The sequence below is a fragment of the Trematomus bernacchii genome, unplaced genomic scaffold (assembly GCF_902827165.1).
Source record: "Trematomus bernacchii unplaced genomic scaffold, fTreBer1.1, whole genome shotgun sequence".
NCBI classification, from domain to species: domain Eukaryota; kingdom Metazoa; phylum Chordata; class Actinopteri; order Perciformes; family Nototheniidae; genus Trematomus; species Trematomus bernacchii.
This window is the reverse complement of record NW_022988050.1, coordinates 19,018,583-19,038,165: the sequence shown is the minus strand read 5'-3', so window position 1 is coordinate 19,038,165 and position 19,583 is coordinate 19,018,583.

Genomic DNA, 19,583 nt, shown 5'->3' with positions numbered 1-19,583 from the left:
GGGAGGCTTTTGGTGTCATCCTAGATGGAGAAAATAACCAACATCCCACGCTTTTTGAGCCAAATATGCAACTGCGTGTGTTAATAATTGCATGTTTTCACTGCTCATAGAATATGCGGGTTCGGGTCGGTTTGCGGCTCTTGTGCCGACGGGTCGGGTCGGTTTGCGGAACTAATTGGCAATATGTGCGGGTAGCGGGGCGGGTTCGGTATTGCACATCGCGGGTACGGGGCGGGAGCGGGTCTTGAAAATCAGACCCGTGCAGGACTCTGGCGGGGATGCAATGTAGACAGGAATAAACGCAGATCATCCTCTGGCTGCAGCCTTGACCGGCACTTGCTTTTGATCAAAGTCAATGCGGAAAACCCGCACTCACACAGGTAGATGGAGGTGAAGGGAATGAGCACTTTTACAGCCTTTTTGGCGAGTTGGGGGAACTCGGTCTCCACAGACAGCCAAAAGTGTGCAAGTGACACTTTACTCATCTTTTTCTCGTTATTTTTTTCTCACGCTGCGCCTCCCCTAAAGCTCTCTGGCGCCCCCCCAGGGAGGCACGCCTCACACTTTGAAAACCGCTGCCTTAGACCCTTCCTCCCTCCATACATTAGGCGCTTTCACATCAAGTACTTTGCCGTACTTAGTTCCCAGCACTTAGTTCCCAGCACTTAGTTCCCAGCACTTAGTTCCCAGCACTTAGTTCCCAGCACTTAGTTCCCCCATGGAACTAAAGAGCAGATCGCGTTCATACCGGAATAAGTCCCTGAGGGAAGATTACGCAAATGAAGCCGCTGACGTCACTTCTTCTTCTTCTGCTTTGGGTTTACTGGCAGGCCGCAAACAACTTCACGGCGTATACTGCCACCCGAAGTCCCCGGAGTTGGGGACTGGCTTCAGTAGAAGCTGCTGGGACTCCCAGCAGCTTCTACTGAAGCCTTCCGAGTAAATCGCCAGAACGCCGACACCTCCTCATCTCCACCGCTCCCATGTTTTCTTTTGTGTTGCCATAAGTTATTCTCTCTCCGTTGGTGCGCTGGGCTAATGCTAATGCTAATAATGCTAATGCCAGCAAATACAATGCGGCTTCACAAAACTTGTCCGAGTTTTACGGGGCGTGGTTTGCAATTCGCCCAGCCAATCAGAAATTGGAACTTTTTCCTCCCCAGGAAAGTACCTGCTCTCTAGCAGGGACTGAAAAGAGGGGGAAAGTTCTCATGAACTAAGTTCTCTTTTTGGTGTGAAAGCAAAATCCCAGGAACTATCGGAACTAAACGGGAAAAGTACTCCGGTGTGAAAGCGCTTATTGCTTCATCCATTCATCCCTACATCCCTTCCACTCTTTAGCATAAGTAATGGCCCCTAAAGATCATATAAGAACATGTGTAGTTCTGTTTCCCCAAGTTCTTGAGAATTGTAGAGAAAACCAAAAAAAGGTGCAAGAAGAACATCAGCAGTGGTGAAACTGAGGTAGTTTTAAATACGTTTAAACTAAAGAAGCTGATGATAGTACTAGCATTACAGGTAAATCAAACGCACACAGTATCATTTAAGGGTTTCCATAGTCAATGGACAAATAGTCATTCTTAGCTGACAAACATAAAAGTGAAAGCGTTACAATTAAACAGTTTCCTTTTGTTGGAATTACAAATCGTTGACTTATTTTCTTGTTAAGTCTCCTCACAGCCACTTTCTCTTACCTAAGAAAACAGCAAAATAAGGGAAACATGGGCGATTCCCAAAAGCCATTGGGTACCAATAAATTATGGACTAGTATTGGTTAGAGGTTATAAGGCCTATTAGGGTAATTCATGTTTGTGTTGGTGTCTACAGGAGTGGTATAACTTATTTTCAGTTATTTTCTCGATACAAACGCTATTCTTGTGTGTTTTTAAAGCCCTGAAATATTTCAAACATGTAGCACTCTTACCCTCTCACTTCATCTCAGTGTGGAGTGGACTGGATAAACCTCTAAAGCAGAAGGACTATCAATACATTCTTTATTGTGGCTTCCGACAAAGCCCTTTTGAGTGCTTTATGTCGGCACTCGGCGAGCCTGCCATAAGTAGCTGTAATCATTCATAAAGAGTTATAGCTAGTGGCTGCAACGCGGCCGAGTGGTGGAGGTAAAGACTGGAGAGAAAGAGTAGAGAAAAGGTGGAGAGGAACAGAGGCCGTAGAAAACTCAGCAAGGATTGGGATATATGAGAGCGCCATGAAGAAAAATAGAAGACACAGCAGCGTTATCTTTTGGAAGGGAATGTGTATCTGTGGGTTGTCCGGGTTATTTTATAAACCACTGTCTCAGCAGGAAGTGCCACTTCAATGTCCGAGTTGGGCACTAAAACCAGAAGAAACTTAAACTTTACTGCCTCACCTGCTACTCTCACACTAAAGCAGGGGTCACCAACCTTTTTTAGGGTGAGGGCTACTTTCAAAAAATAAAACAAGTCGGGGGCTACTTTTACTCCTCTTTTTTTAGTTTTTTGCAATGTATATATTTAGCACATTCTAACATTATGATATGCTGACCTTTAACCTTTGTGTGCTGTTTGGGTCTGTGGGACCCCTTTGCTGTGTTTACTAAAAGAACATGTATGCAATTTAATTATTTTAAGATGGGAAGATTCTTTTTAAATGTTGAAGTGAAAAGCATCAATCTGGAGCACTTTGAGCACAACATGAATTGATGGAAACAGCTCTCAACACTCAGATGAAAGGGAGCTGTAGACTTTTCAATAATCCAAACATCTTTAGAATATGATCACAACCAATAACAAATCATTTAAACTGGTTTATTCTTATCTTATGTTTCCTAGTTCGCATTCTTTCTTTCTATTTATGCATATTTTACTAATCACTGCCCTTTCAACTGTTTTTTGTTTTTTTTACTCTCCTATAGTACACATTGGAATGATTTCTTACTTTATCTATTAAATAGATAAAGGTGTGCTCTCCCTGCCTCCCTCCCTAGCTCTCTCGCTCTCTCTCTCTCTCTCTCTCTCTCTCCCCCCTCTCTCTCTCTCCCTCTCTCCCTCCCTCCCTCCCTCCCTCCCTAGCTCTCTCTCTCTCTCGCTCTCTCTCTCCCTCCCTCCCTCCCTCCCTCCCTCCCCCCTAGCCTCTCTCTCCCTCCTCTCTCTCTCTCTCTCTCTCTCTCTCTCATCTCTCGTCTCTCTCTCTCCTCTCTCTCTCTCTCTCTCTCTCTCTCTCTCGCTCACAGAGGCTGTGTGCTCCTCCGTGGCGATGACGGCTTGCGTTAAAAAATAATAATAAACATATTTGTAAAGTGGGGGGACACAAACGGGATTTAGAAAAGGGCAGGGGACATTTCCCCCCTGTCCCAGGTGGAAATTACGCCATGCGTGTGTGTGCGTCAAGTGCAATACATATATATGCAAGTTGCAACACACACAGAGTAAAACTCTGCCCCTCATGTGCTGTATAGGCTGGCACGACTAGGCTGATCAATGGGGCTGATGTGTTGTGTAGATTCTGCCAGAAGCAAAATCAGCGGGGAGGTGCCACATTGCTTTTCTTCCCGACTGCAACGCTGGTCCCGCAAATCAAGCAAGAACGTGATTGGTCGATATTCATTGTGGGGGTGGGGGGAGGAGGGGTGTTAGATAGATATAGAGTTGTAGAAAGTAGATAGAGTTCGCTATGATTTAGGTTTCGTTTATGCATAGGGTAGATTCTTTTAATTACATTTCCTTTTTTGTTTTGTGTATTTTATACATTTTGGATTTGGTTGGCGAGCTATTTTCAGAACATGCCCCGCGGGCGACTCATGTTGCCCCTGCGGGCGACCAAGTGCCCGCGGGCACCGTGTTGGCTACCCCTGCTCTAAAGGTATCTCATCTTGTAATACTGTTATGCCTTCTGAGCTGTATCAGCTTCAATGTTGCTAAACTTTTCAAAAATAAAACTTAAATTAAAAATGATTAATGTATTTATAGATGTCAAGACATATCACTTTATGAAACAGGTTAACGTAAGAGGACATATAAAGCTCATTTTCAGGTTCATATTTGTATTTTATGTTTCCATGCTTTAATGTTCAAAAAGCCCTTTATTTTTCTCATACTGCTCTTTTCACCCTCTGTCTGTTGTTGTATTCAGTCTTGTCATCTCCATCTCATCTCTCTCGTTAGCCAACATTTCTTAAACTGCATTTCGTCTAACTGTTAGCATCAGAATTTCAGGGGCTCACACATGAATAACAAAACAAATGAATGAGGCTGTTTTGCTTTGACAATATGAAACATGACTGGAGTGTTTCAGTTACAATATTTCAATTTTGAATACATCTGCATGGCCAACTGTTGGCCAAAAGTGTACCCCATATCTACTTATGGATGGATAGAAAGCATATTCACCTTGCCTCTCAGGGCTTCCCTAACTTTGCCTTTTAAAACAAAATGACAGGCCAACCAAGATTCCTTTTACAAAAAAGTGGATGAAACACCAGAAGCAAATTAAGTTAGTTTGACTGGTCTGATTTTTTAAGTTACCATATGAAGGATTGCTCACAATAAATTATGCATTTAAAAGTTTAGTTGAGTCTAGCACAGTGCTCCATCCACATAAAACAAACAGGAGATGCTTCATGTCCAGCAATCCTAATGGAGAACAAAGTTAGCCAGACAACATCACCAAACTGTTGGTGACGGAATATTCCCTGGTCTAGCTAAGCTAAAGACAATGAATCCATCAGCATGTTAGCGTGTTGGTTGGGTCACTTCCAGCCTCTTTAGTACTGGTAAGCTACCAACAATACTGTACTGGTAAGCTACCAACAATACTGTACTGGTAAGCTACCAACAATGTTATCTCCACTTCACTTGTTCAACTGACTATTGCAGATGTAACACTTGACTGTCCTTCTGTTAAAGAGACTAGCAGGAAAGAGTCCTAAAATCGCCGAACATTAGCCACATTTAGTTTAGCCGCTTCAAACACTTAAAAAGTGGTGTTAATATGTGTAGTTTATCCTGCCGAACAAAACATGTAAGTATCATAAAAGTGTGTTTGGAAAAGTCGCATTGCTTTTTATTGAGGAACCCCTTGTGACGCTAAATACCGGATCGGCCTACCGGAAAAAAGATGACATCACTGCACCTCTCTATTAAAGATATATATTGCCCACCCTATGTTCCAGACACCTGTTGGCAATGTTGAGAGGAGAGTTTCACAAACATAATCAAATGAAATATATGAGAAATGATCGGTTACAACCAGCAACACTTGCCCTTTGGCACCGTGTTGCTTATTTGATTTTTCTTGAGATTTAAGTCTAACATCGCAAAGGACATGATCCTGTGTTAGAACACAGTGAAGGAGAGAAAGTGCAAAGGAAGTGGAAAAAGATCAGGAGAGGGTGAAGAGAAAGAGTGGTGGGAAAAAGGATACAGGGACAATAAAGAGATATGTAACTGATGAAAGGGTGTAGAAAAGACATGGAAAGGGAGAGAAGGAGTGGGAACATGGAGAGAGAGAGAGAGGCAGGGCTTCTTAAACTAATGAGATATTGATTTGGGAGGAACACACCTCCTCAGGGCTTCCGGCTGACACTCAGATAAATGGGCAGCAATTCATTACCCAGAGAGAGAGAGAGAGAGAGAGAGAGAGAGAGAGAGAGAGAGAGAGAGAGAGAGAGAGAGAGAGAGAGAGAGAGAGAGAGATGAGATAGGAGAGACGTTAGATATTGGTGATCAGACGACACTAGAGATCTTCTCGAATGGAATTCCGATACCAGTAATACCATGCATGGAGAGCAAGAGGAATAGAGAAAGCAGGAGCAGTCATGGATGGAGAACAGGAATCTGTAGACGACAGAAGCAGTTAAAAACAGAAGAGGTGAGGTACAAAAAGCTGGAATCAAATCTGACAGAGGGTTGAAGAACACACAAACCATGCATTAAAAAAATATGGTCGGTAAAAAAGCTTATGAGTGTGTGTTTGGTTTCAAGGAGGAAATATGTTAGGATCAGGCGGTGTCAGGTCCAAGCAGAGGGCTGGATTCAAAGGAGCGGCTATTACTCAGCGAGAGGCTGTCGTATAGATCGATACCATCCCGAGATCAGAGACAGCCAACACTGACACATACTGGGCCCACACTAACAGGAAATACTACATTGAGTGTTTGTTTTTGTCCGTTCTTGAGAACCAGTTTTCTCTCCAGACTAAGGCAGTGAAGTATGGAATGTATGTGTATACGGTATATCAGAGGTGGGGACTCGAGTCGCATATTTTTTGACTTGAGACTTGCTTGACTAACATTGATAAAAGACTTGACTTGACTTTGACTTGGTATTCATGACTTGAGACTTGACTTAAGCTTGAGACAGATGACTTGAAAGGACTTGTCTGTTTAAAATTAAATATTTGCGTTTGTTTTTGTAGTGAGATATTGCATTTAGTTTTTTCGAAAAACGCGATTGGGTGATTATAGCGCCGTGCGCGCAAACCTGGCAACCCACTAGACCGCAGGAGTGTCAGTTAACATGGCAGCGGCTAGCGTTACTCCACAAATAGTGAAGTTTGGATTCAAGGATTATGTTGTCGATGACGCTAATAAGAAGAGAACAGCGGTATGCAGGGTCTGCAGCATAAAGATCAGTGACACGACCACCACAACATCCAACTTCATTCGTCACTACAAAAAAAACCCACAGAGAAAGGTGCGTGAATGTGTTGTGTTAGCTAGAAAGCTAACGTTAAGTTTAAGCTACGTTAGACTTGGTTTCAAATCGATTAAGCATTGCAAAGAGAAGACAAAACGGTAAATGAACACTAGAACCGCCAAGGGATTCATTTGTACTAACCCTGATACTGACGGGCTGTCAGGAGAGGGAGAGGGAGAGGGAGAGAGAGAGAGAGAGATGCCTCGTTTATTTCCCCTGTGTTATTATCAGAAGTTACTGTAAACTGTTGAATAATGTAGTTCATTTACTTTTAGTAGTTTGTTTAAATGTTTTAATTATGTTGTTTTTGTTTGTAGAAGTCCATCATTCCTTGATTTATTGTAAAATGAATCTGAACATTTTGATCTGTTATGATGATAAACTGAAGCAATTTCTAAATTAACCCAATTAAGTGAGTTTTAAATCGTCCTACTTAGTTTATAAGGAAATGATGAAGAGGAACAAATTAAATGATTTAAATGCGGAAACTGGGCTTATTCATCAGAATTTCGTATGACTTGACTTGACTTGCTTGACCTGAGCAATGACTTGCTTGACTCTCACCACAGTGACTTGGGACTTGCTTGATACTTGTAGGTCAAGACTTGAGACTTGCTCATGACTTGCACATGTAGGACTTACTCCCACCTCTGCGGTATACATGTGCTGGAGGAGTTTTGAGAAAATAATGAGATGGTTGGTAGTCCACCTACTGTACCAGCCAGATTGACCTCAACCCAGTTCCACAAAACGTTATCGATTATTAACAACAAGCTTCCTAGAAACAAATCCTAATTACCTCAAGTCATCCAGAAGATATGGGATTCATCCTTTCAATTCTTTGGTGACTCATTTCAACATTTATATAGAATGTTCTAGGGAATGGCTCAGCACTCAAAATGGCAGGGTCAGAAAGCTTCTTTAAATTATTGTATAGGGATGCGTGTGGCGCAGTGGATTAGTGCATTGGTGTTGGGATCCGGGGGGCACAGGTTCAAACCCCACTGCAGTCAGCATGTCGTTGTGTCCCTGAGACACTTCACCCCAAAGTGCTCCTGTGGGGATTGCCCACAGTATTGAGTATGTAAGTCGCTTTGGATAAAAGCATCTAACAAGTGACATGTAATGTATAATAGATGCATTTCCTTTATGGCCTCTCTTTCAGCCCTGCAATTACCTGTTCAATAATTACTTGAACCTCCATCTAATACATATAAATTGGTCTAAAACTAAATTACTTCAAAGCAATAAAACAATGGGATTTATAACTGTGTATCTTTTCAAGGGGAACCTTTACTATTTGACTTATAGCTGTAGCATTGCTGATACTAGCACAGGGTTAGGAAGTGCCAGGAAGGAAAGAATAATTGTAATGTTCAAACTTTGATCAGCCTACTAAGTGCAGAAAGAGACAGAAAACAAGCAAACATAATATTGGATATTTGTTGTCTGCTTTGCTGATTCAATTGTTAAGTTAAGGCCTTTGTTCACATTTGTATGAGCGCTAGTATCAAGCAATTGTTTCCAATGAGGAGACAGTATGCCGTTGCATGCACCGTCTTTAGAAAAAGACATCCAATATATTCCAACTTTCAATATATTCCAACTTTTGTATTCAAAAGGGCCGGTTAAGCCAATGCAGAAATTGGAGGAGACACTTGTTTTTGACCAACAGAAACATTTAAAGGTAATTGTGGGAGCAGATGGGCTGGGCGCACACTGGATGTTGCTGTAGTTAGGGTTGTACTTTTATTGCCGTACGCACCACGTCAAACCTCAACAAACACCTGCAAAGAACACATGCTAAGGTGAAGCTAATAGCTAAGGACCCCCGAACCCAGAGTGAGGATGTTGTGAGTGCGCCGCCGCCGATTCCGAAGCAGCACAAATTAGAATTTGGAGGACCGGTAACCAAAGCAGAGATGGACAGGCTTTTAGCATCCTTCATAGTAGAGGTAATGTTGCCCATTTGCACAGTGGAATCACCATCGCATCGTTCAGAGATATACTGCGCAAAATACAGATAGCAGGAGACAGAGGACAGCCATGGTCAGAGCTATCTGGATCAGTCTTATGCGACAATGGAAACTGAACTAAAGAGAACATTTGAAACTTTAGCAGTCTGCGTGATCTGCCTGTAGGGAGGGGCGGGCCGGCCCTGCGAGTAAAGTAACGAGTAAAGTAACGAGTAAAGTAACGAGTAAAGTAACGTGTTACTTTATGTAGAGAGTAACGAAGTAGTGTAATATATTACTTTTTTTTAAAGTAATATGTAATATGTAATATATTACTTTTTTTTAGTAACGACCCCATCTCTGGTGTGGATGGTGAAAAAGCAATACCAAGTCTGTCATGCAATATCGTTGATACGTTGGCGAGATATCATTGTCATCGAAACAATAAAAAAGTGCTTGGAGGAGGTTCTCCCTAGCACCCGAACGGCTCCTTTCTGACAAAAACAAGGTGCTCTTTGGACACAGGGCCTAAAAGTAACTACACAAAGCTAGACCACCACATTGCTTGAGTCTAAGGCCCAGGCTCCACGGGAACGCATACGGCAAAACGCATAGGATTAACGCAATCGCCAAAAAGCTTCCCTCCACACGCAATATACACCGGATTGTGTCAAGCTACACGAGACAGCTCCGTTTACATCCAAACGCTGGAAAAGCTGCAGTACATATGCCGAGCCTGTACGTGGCGCTGTAACTTCCTCCACAAAAGCAGCAACTTCCTCCACAAAAGCAGCGAAGAAGAATGGTTGTCATGGCTGCACTTCTGTTTATTCTCCGCGGTGGGGGCCGAGGGAACCGGGCAGAGTTTTTCGCCGGTCAGCGTGTGTTAAAGTTTAAATCTTCCGGACAAAATTATAAAAGTGCCAGTCAAAGGTCTTCTTTGTTATTTATTGAGCTTTAAAACAAATGAATAACGACTCTATATAATGATATATAATCATAAAATACACGGAGCCTGTCTCTTTTTCCTCTCTTCTGACAGCGTCAGTGTCTGTCTCATGCAGCAGCTGATCCTGTAATGAGTGACCTGACAGTAAAAATAAACATATTTATAACTAGTTTAGGTAGTTTGAGAGGTCATTAAAATAGCTAAGGGTGATGATCTGACTTGAAGTGTGTGTTTTGCTCCCGCTGCATCACAGTGGGAGGAGCTGCGTGTCTCCGTCCTGTCAGATTAGACTTCACTCGCGTTTATGTCCATATCGAGATAAAGATAAATAATCTGAATTCAGTGTGCAGTGTACTTTTGCGGGGGTGAGCAGCAGAGGTGGGGAGAGGCGGGGCTATTGCGTCGTCATTATCAGAAACGGATGACCGTATAGGCTGCCACGCGGCCACGCGGCCCCGTTGAACCCCCCAGAGCGCTCCGTTCCCAGATCTATCCACCTTTGGACCCGTTGTCGTTTGCAGGGTCCGTTTCTACCGTTCCGTTACGGCGTCGTGTAGCAAAAAGGGCTATACGCATGAGAAATATGCGGATACAACCCGTTTTCGTTCCCGTGGAGCCTAGGCCTAAGTAGAAGCTTTCAGTGACTTTCGTCCAACCAAGGTAAAATAATCACCAGTCACCAATGCTTAACCAACTGTAACCACTACTGTGCAGCCAAATCAACCAGAACTAAAGTCTTAAGAACTATTATTTCAACAAGTACAATTATAAAACAGTATATTAGAGGTTTAAGAAGGAATATATGTAGAGTGTCTACTGTGCCTTTCCCCCTCGATGCATCTGAAATTGGCTCACTACTGGGAGACAACTGCAGGTCTTTAAATTGAGCCGCAGCTCTGAGCTAAAGCCTGCCTCTCTCATTCATCATTAAGCATATAGATGCACGCACGCGCACACACACACACACACACACACACACACACACACACACACACACACACACACACACACACACACACACACACACACACACACACACACACACACACACACGGTCACGTCAGCATGTGGGGCCATAAAAAGGATACTTAGTGTACAGTTTGTTCCCTCAGAAATGCAACAGAAGCAAACAGTGCTGCACCAACCCAGTATTTTCTCCTTGCTTTAGGATCTAATTTTACTATCCAGTGAAACAGATGACCACATTAGCAATCTCTATTGTATTCTCACACTGCTTAAATGCGTTATGTGTGTTTTTAGTGCAATTAGCTGTGTTTAGATATTGTTCCTGGGAGTGTGCTTGCATTTGCCTATACGATTCTTAAGTGGGCTCGCGGTGGAAAGGATTAAGGCACACCGACATATAATAATTATAATGAACTGCCAAACAAAGTAAAAAGTTTCCATGAGAAAAAGTAAATATGCTTTTTTTTCGAGGTGGATATAGCAGAGTGTGCTTACATCTGGATCTCTAGTTGATTGGAGAAAGGAAATATGAATAATGCATGTGGAGAGTATGAAATTACACTATTACAGATTTAAGATAATTTGTGTTTTGAGAGCTGAATATAATTGTTTTGAGATTATAATTCTCCCTTCGCCTTCAACAAACCTAATTGAACTAAATGGAAAGAGTTCCTGGTAAAGAATGAATATTTTCCCTTTAAACAGTCTAACATCTAGAGGTACACGGATACATATCTAAAAGGTACAAGGATCAAGAAAAGGCTTTCGTAAAAACATCTGTGTGCATGTATCCTGGTGTTTGACTAATTTAACACTGAGATAATGAAAGTTTCAGCACGAGAACAAAAGAAGGACGCATTGCAGGGAGAGAGGGGGGACGATATGAGATTAATCAAAAGAGTGGCAAAGGATATTTGAAATGCTGTTAAATATAAAATAAATTCAAAGTATACTGTAACAGGAAGTAGTGGAGATAAACAGAGCAGTCCAGCCTGGTGGTGGCTTGGTGCGTTGGCCAAACAGTGTTTATGTAACAGTCACCTTATGCCATTGGGCCCAAACCTAATTGTACCGATTGATTAACATTGGGTAAGATGTCTTTACATTTATGTAACATTTTGTAAAAGCCAAATCCAAAGTTATTTTGCCATCGATTCTGCCGAGTCTTCTTTGAGGTTTCCTAAGTCAGCGGCGGAGGCTCAGTTTTTCATGTACGTGTAAACAAGTGCTATTTCTTTTCCACACACTTGACATACTAAAGGTCACTGTTGATTCAGATGTAATGCCTTGGATAAATGTTGACCCTTCACATTCAGTATCTGGGCTTTCCTATCAAGTCACAACTTGAAAATTACATTCTGATTCTTAACCTTTGACCTGGATGTTGCTACAACCCAACACTGTAGTTCACACATTTTCCTGTAACCGTCTGAACTGCAAATAAATGGTATGACTTTTTGCTTTCTGACAGCCTCGGGGTAAACCAGTGCACCTGCTGCTTAGCTGGGTTGTGAGGCTGCCTCAATATTGCGTATTTACTTTAAAAAAAAATATATATAAAACTGTTTGTTTTAAAAATGCATCTCTCTGAAAGGTGTCTGTAAATAGAGAGCAGTGCATAGGCATCGAGGTGAGAGCTTCAAAATCAGTCTGTTCATTTTGGTGAAACATTGTTCATCCACAGCAGTATTAGGTAGAACATACCTAATACAGCTTCTAAACATTGCTAAAATCCTACTGCTTATTCTCTTCATAGAAATGAGCCCAGGTCATTTGATTAGGTCTTAATGGAACCAGACATCCATTCCTTACTTATATGGAGGAAAATGCTTGGCAATGTTATGTTGAAATGTTTGCTGAATGCATTGGGATCAGAAAGTCCAAGGCCAGTGGTGAGGCTTGTTTTGTGCACGTTTTCACTTTTCATTTAAAATTGAATATCCCTTTATTTGCTTTTGTCCCTCTCTGCGCATACTTTTCGCGTTTCAGCATCTGTGCAAATTGGGGTTTAGAGCAAAGTGCAGTGATAAAGTTGAGGTTTATGTCACCAATAAGCAGCAGGGACAAGGAAAGCATAAGGATAAAACAAGCTGCGCGACCACAACAGGGGTCAAAACCCAATGACCAAGAATTGCTAAGGTGCATGAAGACATCTCAATATGATTGGTGGTTCATGTCTTATCGGAAAAACGGCCTCACTGTCCCAGGTCGCTGTCACATTTGATAACAGCTGTCATCTCATTGGTAAAACATTAACAGACCAACCAATAAACGAGTCAGGTCAATTGGATTGCTGCAGCCAGGCGTAAAACCTGTGTGGTGCACAACACCCAAGATAGCATTTCTGCAAGGTTCAGTGTCGTTGCTTTGTCCATAAAAAACAACCCTCCTGCCCTCTTGCTTTTATAACTCTCTCTCCTCTTATCTATCATCCCCCCACCTTTGCTTTTCCAATTTCATCCTCCCTCCCTGATGATGCAAAAAGCTTCTCAACGAGCAAACACCACAATGATCCTCTCATGACCCATCCAGAAGCCCCAAAACAGACCATACATTTCAGCTTCTCCTTTCTCTCTTCTCTCGTTCGATCTCCTCCTACTTCCTAAACAGTATGGAGTATCTTCACTCTGCCTGTTATTGCCATTGCACATCTTAATGGCTGGGCTATTGAGTGTGTGCTGATTGTTTAAGCTAGTGGAGGAGGGCCATTGACCCAAGGGGGCCATTGACCTAGGAGGGTCGCCTTACAATAGACTCTATGGGATAACAAACCGTGTCCATGGACAACAGACGCATAGTTAAGTGCCCTCTTCAGAGACCAAGAGGACAATCAAGAGGATAAACAGATGAATAGAATAGAATAGAATTGGGAGGGACGAAACCCTCTTTAATGGTCACACATGCAGAGCACACAGCACACACAGTGAAATGTGTTCTCTGCTTTTAACCCATCCTAGTACCAGGAGTCTAGTACTAGAGGGAGAGTAATAAAGGCCAGTGTCAATCAATAAGCAGAAATGATGAGAGCTGAGAGCCAGAGCTGAGAGGACTGTTGAACTGCTTAGGGTTAGAATATTGGTTCGAAAAACATTCAAATGTGTATGTGTTTGTTTTAGTGTACATTTGTTACCAGAGCCCTAGAAACCACCAGAGTGCAGGCTGCCTTTACACAGATTTTTGTTTGTGGCGTGTTGTGGTCCGTGTGCATAATGGTTGCACCACAGTACAAGGTTTGACCCTGTCAGGGTCATTCAACGGAGCAGTTTCTTTAACTGCGAGGCAACTCTAGAACTGGATGTTAGCTCCATCGGAAAGCCAAGGGAGTGAACGGAAATTTGGGGAGGTATTTAAGCAGTAGCGTTCTGGAATAACGTTAGAGGGGGTGGCAGACACTTGGGGTTTCAACAAAAATGAGATTGTGGTATAGTAGCAGAAGAAGCTCCAAAAACAGGCTATTGCTCTAATGTTTGCTGTGATAAAAACAACAGTTGGTGCTGATGTAGCCACCACCGCATTCTGTCCATCAAATGTAACTGTGATTAATGTTGGTCGTTGTTCCTTTCGCTTAAGAGGCAGGCCTTATTGAAGATTGCACCAGGAATTTCATCAGAATCAGAATCAAGAGAGTCAAAGAAACATGTCTCGTCTCCTAGATTCAGTTGCACCTTTTTATTACCAAAACACGATGGGAAAAAAATGTGCTCAAACCTGGGCTTGTCAGTTGACACAACATCCTGTAAAATGTTCATGTTTTGCTGTTTTAAGTTCAACTCTGAGGATCTCTTACACATTGCAAGTTTATTTTACTTGATGTTTAACAACATTCTAAACGGACACAGCCTTTCAAACATGTCGGATGTCTTAAAATGCATTATTCCTACTTTGCTATCCCGTGGGTCTTTTCCCATCATTCCTTTAACTGTTGACAGACTGACTCTGGTCAGGCCTTTAAACCAAAGTTCTTCCTTTATTGTTATCTTTGATTAAGTTGCCGATTCCTTTACTACTTTAGACCTTGTGCCTGTTACCAGTAGCTGTTACCATTATTCTTAAAGTTGGTTGTACTCAGCCTAGAATGTATAGTCCATGTTTGTGCTGAAGACGACGATACTGTGAAATGTCGGGGGGAACAGAAGATTGGCTTTGATTTGTTTGATTTTTTTGATACACCTATATATAATATCATCCAAACACTGTGCCTCCTTCTCAAATGACTGTCATACACCATCAATACAAATAAAAAGCCCAAAACATCTAATACTTCTGTTTTTACTCCTGAGAGGGACGCCTCCTGTTTTGCTCTTTCTGACTTTCTTTTCCTGTTAAAGTCACATGTGATTTGTAATTTATTTGGCTTTATAAATAAAATTGACTTGACTGTACTTTCTATCTTCTCATTCATCTAGGGGGAGCGGATGACTGCAGCAAAATGTAACCCCTGGGTAAAATGTATGTGTTTGTGATGCATATATATACGCAAAACAGATACAAACCTAAGTAGATCTACATTTACATGCAGACACAAACTCTGTTACACACAAACTCACACACATAAGCACACACAAATATACCAATCCTGCCGTTCTTAAGGGGCCCTGCATCACCAGAACAATAGTTTTGCCCTACAGAATGCCTGTATGAAATATAACCCCATTCCCCCAGCCAGGACCCTGTGGTTTTGTGATAAATTGCTCTCCAGGCTGCTATACAAGAGGAAAACATGCATAACCAGGACCTGGGCACACGACAGCTCTGCGGCTCAGAACCCCAAAAAGTCAGAGCTTAAAGGTAGAGTAGGTAAGAATGGAGAAAGCAGCTCGAGTGCACTAGAATTTGAAAGTACACGACCGGAGAAAATCTGCCACTTCCTTACAGAGCCCCTCCTCTAACACACACGGACGCGCACATGACCAATGAGGGCACGAGATACGTTTGTGCACAGATGGAAGGCTGACAGGCAGGTAGGCCATCCAGTTATTTTAGCCGGGCCGGCTAAAATGATTGGTCGTGCTTTTTACAGTACTACGGCTTCCACAGATGAACTTTTTGTATGTATTTATTGTCAAAGCACTTAAGATATTCATTGCTATCGGGATGTTAAGAGCATTCCATTACATACCCCACCTTTAAAGTGCATATTCTCATCAGTGTTTCACATCTAGCTTCATTTGAGGGTGTAGCTTTATCTGAACAAGGTTAAGAGAACTCATTGAGAGGAAATGAGCCCGCAGTATGACTTTTAGTACAATATTTTCATCCCCAACGGTAATCGTTTTTTTTTTGTTTGTACAGGATATCAGTTCCATAAAAGCCCTGTAGCTGCTTTAGCTACAGAATGCATTGTCACAAACATATCAACTCAGCAAGCACATTGTAAAAGCTCTCAGTGCTACGGTATCACAGCACCAAACCAACGTCGAGCTACATCCTGGTCTTTAAAGGCGCTCTATTAAGATCTTTTTTCTTTTTCTCATTATGTTAGGTTTTAGTGCATGTTAATGGTCTGCAAAGGCTAACATCCCTGTGTTCCCTCCAGAGGGAGTTTCTCTCCCATAATCACACTTCTAATTGAACTTGTTGGAAAACAGTGAATTTCATCTCGGATATCATGATGCACCAGTTGCTGGAACGGAAAGCCTAACCAGTAAACCTATTCCACTTTTCTGCCTGTCCTAATGTGTCAATTCAATATCTGCTTCTTTCCATATGAGAGGGTCCGTTTTTTTAAACCTAGGATTGACCCCCTCACTGACCTGATTAAAAACAAACACGTTTTACTAAAGTAATGAGAGTTGCGGGACCTTTAAAGGAGACATTATGCACATCTTTTTTTTATGAGCATCCTTGTGTATACAAATGCTTAAGGCCAATATGAGATTAATTATATAAACAACTTGTATTTAAAAAAAACAAGACATACTGTTAAGTAAGGTCACATTGTAACATTGGTAATTAGCATTTTGTATTAATGGCATTGCAATCTTGAATGACATGTTCTTATTCTGAAACAGAATTCAGACATTCTGATATCTCGTAAAGCTTTTTGTTTTATCATTTTTGAATATAAATGTTATTTCTGCATTTGATTGAAAGAAAAGTGTAGTTAAGAAAAACAAAAGTCTCTGGCACCAGCAGGACATTTTATTTCTAAGAATAAAATACAATACAAAATGTCCATGCAGCAAGCACATCTGTTTTTGTAGGCCACTGTTTCACTTATATCAGCGAGTTATTCAAATCATTAGCCAGAAATGTGTTGCCTGAACAATTATACAATGCTGTGTTCTCCTGTGTTGTGTAGTTGTTTCCTTTGTCTCTTCATGGATGCTTTAAATCTCCCCTGTGTTATCCTCAGTGGTCAAACCATGGTGACAAACAGAGAGGAGCTGTGGGGAAGAATTACAGTGCAGCAGCCGCTTGATAGAGACGCATTATAAATTGAATTTCTATCCTTGAGAGGCCGACGTTTTTCATTAATTTGTCCTCACTGCAAACGCTCACTCCTTAAATCCCCCTTTGTGTCCTTTTTTATTGTTTGAAAACTTTAATACCCAGCCATATTAATGAATGGATGCTCTCTTGGCAGTAAGAGAGTAAGCGGAGTTTGTGCTGGAAATGCAGGACATCAGGGTCTTTTGCGTGAACGATTTAACTCTCTGGGCGTCTATTTAAGATACTGTCACAACACTGGCTTACTTTTCCATTTTTGCCTTTCTGTATTTTTCCTTCCTGCATTACTCAGCCTGCAATTTGTCTTTTTCATCCCATTTTCTGGCCTCTCCTTAAAGAGTCACTGGACTAGAGGACAGCTCCCTACTCAAATGTTCAATATAATATGTGCATGAAGGAATGAACCTCTCCTAGTTGCAGGTATAATCCCCATGTTCATCCGTTCTTCAGAGTTAAACCATTGAAGCCGCCAGATCTGGTTAAGTTTGCGTAACCAGACTTGGGGAGTAATGGATTACTGTGTTCCCTTACTAAAACAAATCGCAATCAGACTACTGTTACATTTCTATAAACATGGGGATTACTAGCAGGATTACAATGTTACTTAAAAGAGCATATATATGTAAAAGGGGCAGATTTGATTTTGTTATTCTGTGTAAGCTTTACTGTTCTGTAGGCTGATATTATAATAACCATGATAGAGACAGTCTGTTATAATGGAAATCCACTAATATGTTTAGTGAAGAATACCGATATCGTTATATTACCACAAGAACCATTACTACAGGACATTCTAACATTCCTGATTTCTTTGGGAGCTTTATTTCTCTTGGTCAAAAGCTAGTGTCTTTCTACTCAAACAGAAATAGAGCAGCAGCAGCAGTGAAGCTGCAGAGGTGGCCTTATGAATAGAATATTACAAGAAGTCTACGAAGCAGGATTTGGGGATAGCGAGGTCACTTTGAAGTTTATTCTGGGTTACCAAGGTGGATCACCATGATAACTTCACCTGCACGCTAAACTCCTGAATTTCCCAACGGGGATAAATAAAGGTCCATCTTATCTTATCTTAACTTGCTCTGGAGCATATCATCAATATACAGTAGAAGGCTAAAGTCATAGTCCAGGCTAAAAGAAAACACAGTATAAACTGCCATATAACGGCCCACAGGAAATACTCTGACTATTTGTGTGTTGTATAGATATTGCCTGATTGTATGAAATAGAATGACAGATAAAGCCTTCTTTATACATGACCTTGGGAAATGATGCTATGCAACTTTAGTCTAATTCCTTTAGCTGCAACCCCCAGAAACTTTCAATAAAAAAAATAAAGAAATATACACTGAATCACAGCACCTAATTAAACCATCGATATTACTCATAGAAATATTAAAATAAATATATTAAGTGTGTGATCATTATGATTAAATGGTTTTGTACTCAGCATTATGATTAATTTTGGGAGCATATTGTCTGGAAAAGGAAGTTCATCACTGTTGGTGCATTTTCAAGTTTCGAGTGGAAATCCCTGTACAGGCATGCTTGCACACAGTTTACAAAAATCCCAACCTTCCATTGTTAAATAATGTTTGGGTGAAAATAGAAACTAAAATAAGAATTCCATAAATGTAGCTGATAGATCGGAAATATAATGAGCTAAATCTAAATAATAAAACCGTTGGATCATTAGATCTTTAAAAAGAATGATGAGTCTTTTTGATATAATCCACCCGATGAACTCACTCTATAATAACATGACCTGCTGGAGTGGTTATATGTTGTCAAAACATGTAGAGTAATTAATAATGAAAAAAGATTTTGGCACATTAAAACTGGTATTACAAATGTTTTACCATTGAATTCTACCAACTTAACGTGGGGTATTCCAACAACTGGCATTTCCTTTGATCTATTTCTTTTTTGTTTGCATTTTAAATGTTGTTTCCATTATTAGCACAACCAAGATTTTCTGTAGGTTCTTCCAAGGTCCGCTGGTCAACCTCCACCCTCCTTCACTTTGTCTCTTCCCACCTCCTTTATCTCTCAACTGTCTGACCATCTTCTTGTCTTTAAATTGTAATCCTTCCTCCCTCATATCATCTCCTCTCTGCCCTTCCACACCCCTCTTCCTCAGCAAGTTCTCTTTAATTGCATGTCATAATGAAATCTCATTTGATCCAGTGCTGCCTGATCAAATTAACAAAGTCCTCCTTTGATTTTCAATTATCTCTCCTCCAGGCTCCAGCTAGCTTTATTTTATACCCTCCATCGGCTGCCAGCCACAGACAAGAGATGGATGGGTAGATCATAAACACACACACACACACACACACACACACACACACACACACACACACACACACACACACACACACACACACACACACACACACACACACACACACTTCAGAAGCTAATGCATGCTTTAGAGGTATATACACAGAGGAATTAGGTCAATGAGCATTTGGAAATAATTGCCGGGGTTGTTTTAACCCTACATGGGTTACCACATGAGTAGTGGTTTAGCTAGTAGAGACAATTAAAACGGTGTCAGGTTAAGACAAGATACATTTACTTTACTTA